Genomic DNA, 13,808 nt, shown 5'->3' with positions numbered 1-13,808 from the left:
GGGTACCGTTGTATGGGGGATATACGATATTATGGACCTATATAGACAATTCCCTTTCAGGGGGTTAAGTGATCACAAAGAACTTCTTGTGTGGATTTTCAGACAATACCATTGGAAATAATGGCTAAAATCATCAAAATACCAAATATCGGGGGGTACCGTTATATGGGGGATATACGATATCGTTAGAATATATAGATAATTCTCTGTCAGGGGGTAAAGTGCTCACAAAGAACCCCTTGTGTACAATTCCAGACAATTCTGTTGAAAAATGTGGTTAAAAGTGTCAAAATACCTAATATCGGGGGTACCGTTATATGGGAGCTATGCGATACCGTGGACTTTTATAGACAATTCTCTTTCAGGGGATAAAGTACTCACAAGGAACTTCTTGTGAGAATTCAGACAATTTCATTGAAAAATGTGAGTGAAATCATCAAAATACCGAAATACCGTAGACCTATATAGATAATTCTCTTTCAAGGGATAAAGTACCCACAAGGAACTCCTTATGTGGATTTTCAGACAATTCCGTTGAAAATGTGGGTAAAATCATCAAAATACCGAATATCGGGGCACCGTTATATGGGGACTACACGATATCGTGGTCCTATATAGATAATTCTTTTCCATGGGATAAATTACTCACAAGGAACTCCTTGTGTGGATTTTCAGACAATTCCGTTGAAAAATGTTCTACAAAAACAGATTACGGAGCAAGAGATATTCGTGAACTCTTAGTGCAAAACGATGTTGAACTATTTGATTTCAACAGTAGCAAAAGCGAAGTCATCGAACAAAAATACCACCTTTTAAAAGCAACATCACAAATATTGGTGTGATGCCATATATACAGCCAATCAAACGACCCGAATTTACTTGAAGCTAGCTACATCAGTAGGTCAAATTTAATTTATTTCATAGAAGCAATTGTGGATTTTGAAGATTTTACCTGCATTTTGCACATCTCCAACCGATTTCACTGGATTTGCAATTTCACATCAATCTCGTTTGAATAAAGGGGGATTCTACTTAGATTGTTCATCTGAATAATAGGTCTATGTTTTCTCATTTTATTTGTTACAAACAAATAATAAGATGGACCTATTCTTCAGCTTGACGATCTAAGTAGAATCCCATTCTGAGTTAAATATAGAAAAAGCTTTCAAATATAAAAAAAATTTAACCAGGGTCGTTCGTATTCGAAAGCCAATATGCCAATAATTCCATATCCATTATTATACCCTCCATCTTGGATTGTAGAACATTAAATTTGCCACTATGTTTGTAACGCCTCTAAATATTCGTCGAAGATCCCATAATGTATATACATATATTTTATGTCTATTTAACGATGTCCTTCCGTTGAAATCACATGTACAGACCATATTATTTGACGTAGAGCTTTGAACTTTGGCACAATAGTTTCGGTATTTGTAGTTCATAATGGGTTGTCCACTCAGTGTTAAAACTTTGTTAATATCGGTCTACGATTTCCATATAACGGTACCAAACAACGTCTTCTTTCGTATTTTTTGTTAAAAACCCCAAAAATACAATGGGGAAAAAAGCGTTTGTTATGTGCCACCTACTTCGGCACTCTGGTGGGGTTCCCTATCAGGGGGATCCTTAACCCTTACCACCAGCAGTCCTAGGGGCTTAACAACTAGAAACGGAAGTTGGTCTTAATAAAGGACAAAACAACAATTGAAACAACACACCACACGAACATGACAAGGGAACTTGATGGCATTTATCCCCACACATAGCCCGCCCAACCTTGACCCTTTGATCCATAAACACAAATTTTAAAAGGGCCCCAAATTCCACACACACTTACCTAACGCGAAAACTACATCCTAGTATCCTCTCTCACAAACAAAAATTAGCACATCAAAAATTACAAAAATTTAATAAGGACAACACACAATTAAAACTTAAAATACATCAATCTAAAACTAGTATTACTTTATATAATTAATTTCTTTTTTTATCTTCTTCTTTTTTAGGTTAAAAGTTCATTGGGTTTTAAGACGGCAAGGAAAATTCAAAATTTCTGCACGGTGTGTCACAAAAATGTTACCTGGTCATCCCGGATACAACAAAAAGAGCATCACCACAGGCTAACGGGGATTTACCAGTTACTTATGCCGCTCCTCGGACTGGTAAAATTTTTGAATCTGGATTTTTGTCCAATTAAATTATTGAAAAATCTGCCCTCCTCCCGTTTGGAAAATTGAGGGGGACAGTCAAATCGTTGTTAACTGTTGTGGTGCAATCTTAAAAGACAAAAGAAAACCAACCGAGCACCAGTCAGTAACAGACAAAATTAAGATTCACCATCAACACTTTATCAAGCTTTAGCGCGTTTCCCTACTTGCCCTCCATTTATACCCTCGGTGAAGCTGTTAGTTGGAATTTCCACTACTTTCCAAAAAATGTCTGTCTTTTTCATTGTTTGTTTACTTTATTTTTGCCACTGGTACTACTAAACCTATGATATTAATCAGGGCTGTATTTATGCTACTGTCACCATACCTCTTTGACTGACCAAATACATCCCTGATGTGGCATCACCTTTTTTTTGGTCTGGCATGTTGTACTGACCGTTTCCGCTTCATTTTTAAACCGGTGGCGGACGACGTACTTGGTTCGCCGAAATGTTGCCAGTAGTTTTCCTCAAAAAAAAACTTAAAAATTATTCAGCAGTAAGTCACGCGCAACAATACTTCGCCATTTTCATTTCACTCAATGAAAATGGTGATGTGCGTGATGGGGAAAATGTGAAATAAATGAAAGCAGTCGTATTTGGAATACGGAATACAGGTAAGCAATTGCAAAATTATTCGTCATATACAATATTTAACAGGTATTTTTCTTCTACAGGTAAAGCAGATTTTCTTCAATGAGAAAAACTCGTGTTTGCCATTGGTAAGCTTGTGCGTATATATCGCAAAAAAAATGGTGGCGTGGTTTTACGCACACATACGTTTATACGCACATGAACCCTTTCAACACTCGGCGTTGTCAATGCTGTTTCATTGTGTCTCAATTAAAGGCCTGCACAAGACGAATTGTATGAATTAGCTGTTTTCGACACACTGACTTTGTCTACCCAATCATGCGCTATGTATTTGAGAGGCAATGACAACCAACAACACCCCCCATTTTGATTCATGTGTGCCATTGTCTAAGGTTCGATCGTGGCATGGCTGACTCGAATATTTGCATGGTGTTCTCATGGCATTGTGTGTCATTTGTGTACGTGTGCTTAAATTGAGAGAGTGTGTGTGTGTGTTACTTTTGACGGTGAGGGTGTGTTTTTGTGTGTGCTGTAATTTTGAAGTAAGAAACACCGCGTTCACATAAAATTGAGTTCAATAACAAAATGTACATAGACATAAACAAATGAATAGAAAAAATGGAATATATTCTGAATAATCCCAATTTATTGGTGATTATCATAAAATTTTGGTCATAAAAAACAGGTAAATATAGTTTGCCTATTTCTACATATAGTGTTCTTTTAAAATTAAAGTTTGGGGGCAGAGATTTGACTCTCATTCAATAACAGAATGTGCACAGAATTGAACAATGGAAGTATATAGAGTTGTTACATGAATTACAGTAGCACTCATTCTCATTTACAACTCACTACCGGAGGCAAACATTTATGAAATTATAATCAAAATAAGAAAATTTTTCAGGGGATTATTGTTTTAATAAGGATGAACATTTTGCGTTTGATCAAACAGGGCACAATATGACGAGCGTTTTCTATCCATGGCATAAATCTCTCAATGCAGTCAATGCAGAATGCCTTTACACACATGCCTGTTGTCATCGGCAGAATTACTTCGTACACACAGCTGCCGGCAATGGCAGAATTTCTGTACGCATACCGATGTTAGCATTGGCAGAACTATTAAACACACATCGCTGTCGGCAGCGTTATTACACGATTATCGTAATATGTGTGTTGTCGTATGAAGGGTCTACCATTTTATTCACACGGAACAACAGGCCATAAAAGAATGGTAATTAAGAGTTATTCATTTGGCAGACGAACATATTATTTTTTTTTAATTGATTGTACTTTATGTTGTTTATATTTATATTTTATTTCAGGAATTTTATATATGAAGATAAACTTCAATTGGCGTATTCGGTATTCCAGATTACTTTCTTTTTTTAATTGATTGTACTTTATGTGGTTTATATTTTTTTATTTTATTTCAGGAATTTTATATATGAAGATACTCTTCAATTGGCGTATTCGGTATTTCAGATTACTTACTTTTTTTAATTGATCATAAAGTACGATCAATTAAAAAAAGTAAGTAATCTGTTTATATTTTTATTTTATTTCAGGAATTTTATATATGAAGATACTCTTCAATTGGCGTACTCTGTATTTCAGATTTTTATTGTCCATTAAATTCAATTACATATATGACCCATTCATTGTGTGTTATGTTATAGTTATGTACACATGGCGGTTGGCGTGGCTTATTAGGCCGACTATAACCATATGCTGATTGGAACATATGGTGGCATGAGTTTTATGGGCGACGTACGTGAAAAAGGTATATTCGTTTACTCTGTGTGTTTATTTTTTTTACAATTTTATTGTTATTTTCTTTGCCGGTATCGGTCTTTGCTGAAGTTTCCCCAACTACCTGTTGGGTAGTTACCCTCGTCTCCTATGTGCGTGTTTTATATTATGGGACAAGCAGTAAAATAGGACCTTTTCGTGTTTCAAACTGTAAACATTTATGGCAAAGTGTCTCAACCTTAAATACGGGTGAGTAATGTGGTGTTCTTTCGGTTTTAGAGTGTGTATTTACAAGTGACAATTTTCCATGTTAACCAAAAGAAGTGTTGTGTTACCTGGTAACAGGATAATGTGAATTTTTAACAAACATCAATATTTATTCTACAATTAAAACTCGGTAGCAGTAATTAAAACCAATCATGACAATTTGTTGGCGATCGTGTTGGCCAATACCAAATAAGCATAATAATGAAACTTTAATATGCATGATTAAAGCAAACATCTTTTTACGATATCGATGTGATAAAGTAGATATATTATAATTTATCATGGGCCAGATGCGGCAATGGGAATGAAAGTAAATTTATCTCATGTGGTCTTGTGAAATTGAAGTGTATGATTATAATAATAATATCCATAAACAAAACAAATAATTTTTATATATTTGTTTGTATCCATTTAGTATTTAATATAATTCAACCTAAATTGTTTTATGAAGATTTTTTGAGTGTTGTTGTATCCGAATTAAAACATTTATTCCCGAACGGATTTTTCACTTTATTAATTCACAATTTATCTCTTCTTTAGGTTATTTTTCGCTTTTGCTTGTGCAGCAACATGAAATTATTGTGTTCCTGCAACTGTGTTCCTGCAACACATCACATATAAATGTTAGTGACACACAATATGCCAACTACCTGCATTGCATAACCCGGATCAACATCTTAATATTTTGGAAAAGAAGGTGCTAAACCAAATAAAAAGAATATTTATAAACAGGTGAGTTTTGTGTGAACAGGTACTGACTTTGAATGGACAAAAAAATATGGTGGCTTCAAAGTGATTACGAAATGAACAATATACATATACATTGACAATTATGTGTTAACTATTTATTTATTATTGTGGTTGTTTATATATTTATGGTGATACATTAAAAAAAATTTAATCAATTTTTTAGAGATAAAATCAAAATGTTATTTTTATTAAAATGCCTTCATTAATTTGCCTTGCTTCTCCGATCATATTTTCCATTTCAAAAAAATATAATTATATTTTTCTGTGGGTCAATATCTCACTATTGGTTTCAGTCTACGTGACTATTTTAATGTGTGCTTTGTATCTTAACACTTTTTAATTACTCTTTTTCAATTAATTTAGTATATTGGGGGTTGTTTCATTTGTTATTGTTAACATGTAACTTCCTTTTATGGGACCAACCCGGGGAACTCCCACACCCTGAAGTCTCAAAGCCGGGTAATCAAGCACATTTCATAGCCTAATATAAAATATAAAAAGGTATCAATAATCGCTAATAATAATTAAATGCAAAAGGCAAATGGTCGTTCACGAACATACATTTCCTTAATCTATATTGCACTTGTATTGTTATCACAGAATTATTGCACTTCTTATATTTTAATGTCTTTGGCATGGAAATTACCTAGAGGCTTGCCCTGTAGTGTTTCAAGTTCGTACATATTGTTAGCGATTGGCTTGACAATCCTACATTTCAGAAACTGGTTTCATATGCTTGATGCATGTTGTTCTTTATCTGCTCTCGCATTACTTCTAGCCGATCATTTTTGTTTAGCTGTTCTATTTGGTGTTCGGTGAGGGATTTTAATCTTCTAGCCAGTTTATAATCTGTTCCACTGGTAAACATGTTATACCCGAATAGGGCGAAGAATGGGTTTACACCAGTGGCAGAATGTACAGCGGTTCTCAGTGTTTGTTCTATTTATGGTAAAAATAAGTCCCAATCCCGGTGGTCACTTTGAACATATGTTCTAATTGCTGCCAGTACGTATTGATTTACACGCTCCGAAGCATTGGATTGGGGAGCATAGTAGGCGGTTGTTAGGTGGTGTATTTTATAATTTTTCATCATTTCTTCAAATGCTTCCCATTGCCACTATGATGTACGCGTTACCCTTTTTTGATCGTGGGTACTTTCCGAGAAAGTCCACATACAATTTTTGGAACGGTCTATCGGTGATCACTTCGTTTCCAATGGTAGGATTTAGATGTCGGTTTGAGGACTTTGTTTCTTTGCAAATGTCGCAATTTTTCACGTACTGTCTCACTTGTGAGGCCATTTTTGGCCAGTAGTACCAGGTTCTTAATCGGTCTAGATTTTTGTTGTTCCATTCGAATTCTATCAAGTCTGGATCTACATTGGGCTTTCTTTTATAAATTTTATCGCCTTCGACTTTCAAATCTGGCAATGCTTCTTTATTTTTGAGAATATTTTCCCTAAGCTCTACATAATCTTCGCTCTCAAAAGCTGTTGTTTCGAAGTTAAGTAAATCATTATCAAGATATATTTCCTCCATAACCATATCGGAGTCAATAGGCATTCGCGATAGGGTGTCCGCCACAACGTTTTCTGACCCCTTTTTATGTTCGATAGAAAAATCGTAGGTTTGTAGCTGCAATGACCATCGTGCCAATCTACCACTCAGATCTTTTAGTGACATTAGCCACTTTAGGCTGGCGGGGTGGGTAATTATGGTAAACTTCATAAGCATCTTTTCACCGCAAGCACAGATGCTAAACATTCCTTTTCCGTTACCGTATAGTTTCTTTGGCAGTTATTTAATTTCTGGGAATAAAACGCAAATGGGTTTTCTTCTCCATTATCATTTTTTTGAAAAAGAACTGCCCCTACGCCATATTCTGATGCATCGCATTGTACATAAAATTCTCTGCGGAAATCAGGATGTCTGAGGACAGGGGCTGACGCTAGGGCCTGCTTGAGAGTTTTAAAGGCTTTCGGAGTCATCGCGAATTTTTGACCTTTCTTAAGGGTATCTGTTAGTGCGGCAGATATTGAGGCAAAATCCCTAATGAACCTCCTATACCGGCAGTGCCGAGGAAGCTGCGAACTTCTCTCGGTGACTTCGGTACGGGGATTTTTAATATGGCGGCGAGCTTCTCGGGGTCGGTTTTTAGGCAACCATTCCCAATGATAAATCCCAGATATCTCAACTCCTTAAAACAGAAGAGTGATGTCTTCAGGCCTATTGTCAGGTTTGCCTTGTGTAAACATTCGGATACTTCCTTCAATAATTTAATATGATTCTCAAAATCGTCAGCTATGATTAACAAGTCGTCCAGATATACGAAGATGTTTAACTTTAACCTCCCTGGTATCACCTTATCCATAAGCCTTTGAGCCGCATTACATAGACCAAACGGCATAACCCTAAATTGGCCTCGCTTCGTCCTCCAGCTCTATTTGCCAGAAGGCATACTTCAGGTCGACACTGCTTATGTAGTGGGTTTGGTCTATGCAGCTCAGGATACCATCTATGTTCTGGAGGGGGTACGCATCTTTGATTGTCAACGCGTTCAACTTTCGCGCATCCAAGCAGAACATGGTGCGGTTACTCCAAGCTGAATCACTTTCCTCTATGACGTTGAGTGCTAACATGTTGTCGATCTCTTTGTAGACAATTTCTTGGACAGTCGGAGAGAGGGGATAGTGCTTATCCTTGATTGGATTAGCCCCTTCTACAAATTTTATTGAGTGTTTTTCCAACATGGTGCACCCTAAACCAATCTCTTCGAAAGTCGGAAAGCTTTTTATAACCTTGTATAGTTTTGTTTCTTGATCCTCGGTTAGTTTGTGCATCTTAGGAATTTTATTTTCGGCATCACCATGTAGGTTTCTTTGCAAATTTATATCAATTTGTTCAATCGGAAATATGTGTGGAGCGATTTTAAACAGTTCCCAAAACTCTATTCCGAGGTATAAGTCCTGTTCTAAATCAGGGCATAGGTATAGGGACATTTCATGGATTTTGGTTTCGTATTCGACATCAACTGTTATCTTTCCAGTACCCTATGTCTTTGTCCAGAAGCAGTACTGACATCGGACATATATAGACTGACTTCTATACCTAAATCTTCCACAATTTCCCTAAAATTTTTCCTAATATACTGACTGTGGCTCCGGAATCGAGGAGACCTTTAATTGGTTTTCCACCGATCTTCACCGTTGCATATGACCTAGGATCTTTATAGTTTTGAAACTTTCTTATTGCTTCTATCACTGACTTTTTCTGGTTCTTTTCATTGTTATGGGTTATGGTTCTTTTCATTGTTCTACCTTGGCAGGGGTTTCTGAGTGGCGGGTTGATCGGCGGAACGATGGTTCTCCGCTGAAACCTCGTTCGCTTTCCCGTTCTACATTCACTACATTTCGGAGTAATGGTGTTTGGCTTACCACATTTAAAGCAAAATCTATTTCTGTGTGACCCAGTGCAGTTCCGAAATACATGCCCAGCATAATATAGATATACTTATAGCGGATAAATCAAGGATTTCATTATTTTCCTCCAATAATTTACCATCGTCATCCTCCACTTCTTCCTGGAGCGCGTTTATTTTAAATGCTTTGTTTACGGTTGGATGTAACATCGGGGCTCTATCCCTACGAAAAAATGTTCTTTCAATTTCAAGACATTCTATTCGCAGCTGTTCCAGAGATGAGACTGGCATGGAATATACTATAGTGGACAGGTTTTTCTGCAGATTCTTTTTCACCAGGGATATCATCTCGAATTCTGACACGGACTTTTCTAGTTTCGACCTCATTAGACTGATGTCGTGAAAGAAGGCATCGATAGATTCCTCGGTTGCTATTTACGCTCCAAAAGGTCTCTCATCTCTTCGAAGCAGGTACGTCGCGTTTTAAATCTTTCTAATAAACCGTGTTTTAGTGATTCCTAATCCGAAATGTTATCATTTTTTTGTTGTAACCAGAACCAGTCATATGCTGGTCCCGATACCAATATATGAAATTCATTTAAAATGTCAGACCATGCCAGACGATAATGCCTTTGGAAATATTCCAATCGATAAACAAAATCTTCCGCGGACAAACTATTTGGTTTACCGGAAAAATTTAATCTAAACCTCTCTACTTTGACACCATGGCTACTCGAAGCACTCATAAGTGATGGTATTACTCTGGTAGTCATGTTTATATTGTTTTCCCTGTTTGTGGGTATAGATTGATACATAGGGTTATTAGAAGTGTTCGGATAATTGTTGTTCATAGGGTTATTGTCCTGCATAGGTCTATAAGCAGGCATAGGGTCGTGTTCAAGAATGGGATTGTTTTGGGATATAGGGTTGTATGGAGGAACAGAATTGTTGGTGGTCATTTGTTGAGGTATATTGTTGTTCATGGCGTCATCGGTAGGCAGATCAGGATTTGATGGAGGATCTTTCCGTATCTCAATAGATAGTTTTGAGACGGCCTCGCTTAATTTACCTATGACACTATACACTTTTTCTAACTCTTTGGCTACAGTGCCTTGTACCATGTATTGCAAATTAGCTTGCGCGTGGTTTAAGCTTTCTTGCACTAGACTTCTTACCAATTTGTCAACTTCAACCGGGTGTTTTGGTGGATTTGGCTGGGTACTTGTTTGGGGAGAATTGTTGTGTGGTAATCCGGCTGTTCCACTATAGCCAGGGCTGTTATTTAATATAGTATCTGACAAATCCCTTATTGATGGGTCAGTATTGCCCTTAGGCTGTGACATTTTGGAACTTTTCTGGTTTTTCTTTTGTTTGGGTAGTGGTGACGAGATTGAATCTCTGCTCAAATCAAAAAGAGAATTTAATATCGAATTTAAAATTTATGTTGGGCGATAGTAAAATTTAAAAATATTAAAGAAAAGTGGCCAATTTATTTATAGCTTAAAATATTTAAGAATGAGTTAGTTACTATTGGCTTAAAATAAATATAATAAATAAATTGGACCATATAAGTTGTTAGGTAAAAATTATACTAAGATACAGTTACACACAAAAACAAAACAACAATTGAAACAACACACCACACGAACATGACAAGGGAACTTGATGGCATTTATCCCCACACATAGCCCGCCCAACCTTGACCCTTTGATCCATAAACACAAATTTTAAAGGGCCCCAAATTCCACACACACTTACCTAACGCGAAACCTACATCCTAGTATCCTCTCTCACAAACAAAAATTAGCACATCATATTAATATTCAAACTTAAAAATAACATTTATTTTAGATATTGTCATTATCAATTAACCTATGAACATAAAACATTTAGAATCATAAAAACTGAACTACTAATACCGAATAATCTTAGAATAAGAAATGCGAGTCACTGACTCAGATTAACACCTTTCTTATACGCGACAACCAATGGGCTATTAACGACAAAAAACACACAATTGACCTACCTAAAAGAGCTCTCTTAAGCGGCGGACGAACTTTTCATTGATAGGTCGATATATTTAAAGTATTTCTCATATAAATTCGTCAAGGGTTAATCCTACACTCGCTACATAAAAGGCATCGGCATTAATAACCCTTACAAAAAACTTAAACACTAAATCATTGAATAAGGACAACACACAATTAAAACTTAAAATACATTAATATAAAATTAGTATTACTTTATATAATTAATTTCTTTATTTTATCTTCTTCTTTTTTAGGTTAAAAGTTCATTGGGTTTTAAGGCCGCAAGGAAAATTCAAATTTCGGAGTTATCAGCACGGTGTGTAACAAAAATGTTACCTGGTCATCCCGGATACAACAAAAAGGGCATCACCACAGGCTCACGGGATTTACCAGTCACTTATGCCGCTCCTCGGACTGGTCAAATTTTCGATTCTGGATTTTTGTCCAATTAAATTATTGAAAAATCTGCCCATTTGGAAAATTGAGGAGGACAGTCAAATCGTTGTTAACTGTTGTGGTACAATCTTAAAGGACAAAAGAAAACCCACCGAGCACCAGTCAGTAATAGACAAAATTAAGATTCACCATCAACACTTACTTTTATGTTTGTCTTCCCAAAACATGGATTAACACTCTTCAATAAAATAACTCAAAATTCGAACAAATTTATAAATCGTTTTATTTTTCTGTTTTAATATTTTCTTGGTGTAAATGTTGTAGTATCCCAACGTATAGGTTAGGCGCGGCACTTAAAACTTTAGCGCGTTTTCCTACTTGGCCTCCATTTATACCCCTTGGTGAACTTTGAATACCCTCCACTTTTTGGAACGTATTTAAAATTTTTCAAAAAATTAAATTCTTAAAAAATTCTGTTAACATTTTAAAAATACCAAATATAGCCGTCTATTGGGGTCTATACGACGTGGACCTACATAGGCATTGTTTATCATAAGCCATTACCATATTCAAACTTGAAATAAACAGTGAATAATGTAGCTTAAATCGTCAAAATATCGCATATAGGAGGTACCGTTATATCGGAGCTGTGCGAAGACCTGCACCTGCATAGACAATTATCAGTCACAGGCTGTAGCATCCATTACGAACTTCAAATACCACATCTCAAACACTTTCGATGGGTATTGTACCAAAAATCGTCAAAATACAGAATATAGGGAGGTACTGATATATGGGGCCTATACGAAGACCTGGACCTACGTAGACAATTTTCTGTCACAGATTGTAGTTCTCATAACGAACTCCATATACGTAATTTGAAACAACTCTGGTGAATAATGACGCAAAAATCATCAAAATACCGAATATTGGGTGGTACCCTTATATGGGGGCTATAGGAAGACGTGGACCTGCACAAACAATTTTCTGTCTTAAGGTGTAGTATTCATTTCGAACTTCAAATACCAATTTCCAATTTACCAAGTCATCAAAACACCGAATATAGGGAGGTACCGTTATATGGGGGCTATATGAAAACGTGGACCTCCATGACCCATTTACGAACTTAACCTGCCTACTGGAAAAATAAACATGTGTTCATGATTTTAGCCATCTATCTCAGTTCATTCGAAAGATAGCGTGATTACAACAGACAGACAGACGGACATCGCTAAATCGACTTAGAATTTTACGCTGATCAAGAATATATATATACTTTGTTGGGTCTGACATGAGTATTTCGAGGAGTTACAAACGGAATGACAAAGTTAATATACCCTCCATAGTATGGTGGAGGGTATAAAAATACCTATGCGAAATTTGTCGAAATCTCTTAAAATTTATACATAGCCCGACAGAGACATATGCAGGGGTGGGTTATATATTTTACACGGAAAATTTTTTTTTTTTTGCAATATACAGTAATAGTTTACAGACACTTCGGCTTTAAAATTAAGTTAGAGCCTACAAAATAATAAAAACCGCAAAGCACCAAAAAAAAAAACTAAAGAAAGACTTAAAGTTGGGCGGGCCGACTTTTTGATACCTAACACCTCTTTGCATATTTAGTAGAGCTTCACATAACAAAAAAAAGTTTTTATGAGGAATTTGTGAGAACTAAATCATACTAATTACGATTATAACTATAATTAAAAGTCCAAAGGAAATAATATACGAAAGGAATATCCTCCCCTGAATCGATCTCTAATGAATTTGCAGGAACATTTTTGCCTTTCAATTCCAGCTTGTATTATCCGATTAGCAATTACAATTACCTTGAAATCGGGTATAGATATATATGCTAGCTATATACAAATCTGTACCAATTTCGATAAAATTTGGCAAAGGTATTTTTGAGCTGTATTTTCTAGAATATGATTGTTAAGAAATGGATATTTCGGGCTGTGGCGAACAAATATAACAGATCGGAAAACCAATATATATGGGAGCTATAGCAATATCTGAACCGATTTTCAATAAATTTGAAATATTTTCTAGGATCAATTTGGTCGAAAGTGCCAAATTCCACGCCATTTGGGTAAATATTACACGTTTGGTGCACAATAAAAGGAAAATCGGACGAAGATATAAATGGGAGCTATAAGCAAACAAGAACCGATCTAGATAAAATTTAGCAAAGGTATTTCTGAACTGTATTTGATATACTATCCCAAATATCGTTGTTACAAAGTGCATATTACGGATTCGGAGGACAAAAATAACAAATCGGATGAACAATATATATGGGAACTGTATTTATATCTTATCCGATTTAGGTCAAATTTGGCATACAAATTTCCAGGCTTAATATGGTCGTATGTGCAAAATTCCGT

General features: G+C 35.9%; 1 long non-coding RNA gene across 1 annotated transcript in view; it reads left to right on the top strand.

Annotated features, from left to right (window-relative positions):
- Positions 1 to 12,076, top strand: part of LOC131804149 (uncharacterized) — a 90,153-nt gene extending 78,077 nt beyond the window's left edge. The window contains exons 2-7 of the long non-coding RNA XR_009342912.1: positions 2,010 to 2,826; positions 2,887 to 4,037; positions 4,129 to 4,586; positions 4,667 to 4,804; positions 5,363 to 5,554; positions 11,274 to 12,076. This is a non-coding gene — a long non-coding RNA (uncharacterized LOC131804149). The remainder of the gene's footprint in view (positions 1 to 2,009; positions 2,827 to 2,886; positions 4,038 to 4,128; positions 4,587 to 4,666; positions 4,805 to 5,362; positions 5,555 to 11,273) is intronic.
- The last annotated feature ends 1,732 nt before the right edge of the window (positions 12,077 to 13,808 follow it).

This window comes from Musca domestica, unplaced genomic scaffold, assembly GCF_030504385.1.
Source record: "Musca domestica strain aabys unplaced genomic scaffold, Musca_domestica.polishedcontigs.V.1.1 4, whole genome shotgun sequence".
NCBI lineage: Eukaryota > Metazoa > Arthropoda > Insecta > Diptera > Muscidae > Musca > Musca domestica.
The sequence above is the reverse complement of the archived record's forward strand: the minus strand, read 5'-3'. Positions and strand labels throughout refer to the sequence as shown.